Here is a 2,564-nt window from a genome sequence, read left to right as displayed (position 1 = left end):
GATTCATCGGGGATGAATTGGAATGGTGATGAACATGTCCTACTGGGTATGAGCTAAGTGTGTGAACATGATTTGGTAAAGGTATCGATGAGAGGCCATGTAGGAGTACATGGTGGGTTGTTTCATTGGAACCGTCCTTAAGCACTGAGATCTGTATGTGTGATTTAAGATTCAGCTACTACCATGCATTGGGCCCGAAACCAATGGACCCTCTCGTCTTCTTATCCACCCTTGTCCTCTGTCCAGGAGTTGCAAGTAGTTTCTGGTGTTTGTAGTATGCTGGAGGCTGTGCGCAGCGCTAACCCGAGGGGTGGGCTATGATGCGGTAGGCACGTGGCCGGGCATGCCGGGCGCCCGTTTGGTGTCTCGGAACCCTGTACACATCGTTCGGGGCCGTATGTGGAAACCTCGGCCGGACTCCCTGTGGATCGAACCTGAATAGGCGATAAACCTGGACTAGAGGCTTGAGTGTTTAGGTAGGCCATGGCCGACACCCTCGCTGGGCTTCTGCTTGAAGGTTGCCGAGTACATGTCGTGTAAACGGCGATAAGTGGTGAGAGCGTGTGTGAAGAAGTACACCCCTGCAGGGTTAACATCATCTATTCGAATAGCCGCGTCCGCGGTAAAGGACTACTTGGTTGCCTATACAGTTCATAGATAAGTGAAAGTGGATACTCTAAAACTCGCAAGATAAGCGTGAGTGCTATGGATGGCCTTGTCGTAGGGAGACGGGAGCGGATCCATAGTGGTGTATTGATATGGTGAATATGTGGGTGTGCGCCACCTCAAAAGAGTTACTTGCAGTCATAGTTTAGGATAGCCACTGTGTCAAAGCTGGCTTGCTGCAGTCAAACTCCACCACCCCCTTTGTTGATACTGATGCATATGTAGCTAGTTCTGATGTAAGTCTTGCTGGGTACATATGTACTCATGTTTGCCTATTTTATGTTTTGCAGAGAGACGTCAGTCTCGCTAGTAGTTCCGTGTGGACTTCGACGTTTAGCTTCATACCTCAGCTATGATTTTGTGGCCTCGGCAGGATCTGGTAGGTAGTCATGCTTCTCAGCCTTTTTCATTTGTAGATGTCTGTACTCAGACATGTTAAGCTTCCGCATGTGCTTTGACTTGTATGCTCTGAATGTTGGGTCATGAGACCCATGTTTGTAATATCTTGGCTCCTCGGAGCCTAATGAATAAATACTTGAGTCATAGAGTTATGTTGTGATGACATGTTGTATTTACACATATCGAGCATATTGTGTGTATGATTGAAATGCTTGATATGTGTGGGATCCGACAACCTAGTTGTTTACCCTTGGTAGCCTCTCTTATGGGGAAATGTAGTCTTGTGCTTCCATGAGCCATAGTAGTCCGCTACAGCCTGGTTCACCGGAGTCCTGCTAGCCCAGCACTACTGCTCCGGAACACTTGATTGGCCGGCATGTGATTCACTTCGTTCCTGTGTCTGTCCCTTCGGGGAAATGTCACGCGGTGACATCCGGAGTCCTGCCTAGCCTGCTACAGCCCGGTTCACCGGAGTCTTGTTAGCCAAGTGCTACAGCCCGGATTCGCACCACTACAAAAAAAAATACACTTCCGTGATGGTACGTGTTTGTCACAGTAGGTCGCGTTTTTTGTCATGCATGTACATCCATGACAAATTTATGACAGAATCAAGATAGTCATACCTGTGCTGTCGTAGAAGTGTTCCATGACATTACCAAAATTATCATCATGGAAGTGTCCACTTCCATGACGATAAATCGCGCGTCACAGAAGTGCTTTCGTCAAGGGTGACCGACACGTGGCATCCACCGTGATGGAACGCCGTTAAGCTATCGGGTCAGGTTTTGGATCCGATAACCCATTAACAGCCCCGACCAATGGGGATTTTCCACGTGTAAAATCATCATTGGCTAGAGGAAACACGTGTCGGCTCATCGTTGGGACAGATGTCATCCACTCATTGGACAGAAGGCGCCTATGATACGTCGACACGTGGCACGGCCCAACAGAGGCCCATTCCTGTGAAAAGGCCGGCCCGTTTGACTTGGTCAAAAGGTGGCGGGCCGGCCCATGGAAGCCTGTTAACGGCCTGTTCGCATATAGCCCATTTACAGCCCGCTAACCCAAGGCCCGTTACGCCCTATCCGAATTAGGCCCAGTAGCGTCATCTGGGCCATCCAATATGATTCCAGCCCGTTTTCACTTCAGGCCCATGTATGCCCATGACGTCTTTCGGCCCATATGAGGCCCTATGTAACTCTTGGCCCATTAGCGGCTCGTGCTGAAACTGGCCCGTAATGAACAGTGTATTACTTTACACCCATTAATGGCCCGTGGTGAAACTGGCCCGTAATGAACAGTGTATCACTTTATACCCATTAACGGCCCGTTATTTCGTTGGGCCGTTTCCAGCCCAAGTTAACTTTCGGCCTTCTGAGGCCCATTTATTCTTGGGCTCATTTGCAGCATTCGTTACTTACGACCCGTTACTGTCATTTTCTGCTTGTGGGCCAAATTCAGCCCGTCGTTACAGTCGGCCCGTTTGTGGACCGTTAATC

The sequence above is a fragment of the Triticum aestivum genome, chromosome 4D (genome assembly GCF_018294505.1).
Source record: "Triticum aestivum cultivar Chinese Spring chromosome 4D, IWGSC CS RefSeq v2.1, whole genome shotgun sequence".
NCBI classification, from domain to species: Eukaryota; Viridiplantae; Streptophyta; class Magnoliopsida; order Poales; family Poaceae; genus Triticum; species Triticum aestivum.
This window is presented reverse-complemented; position numbering follows the sequence as displayed.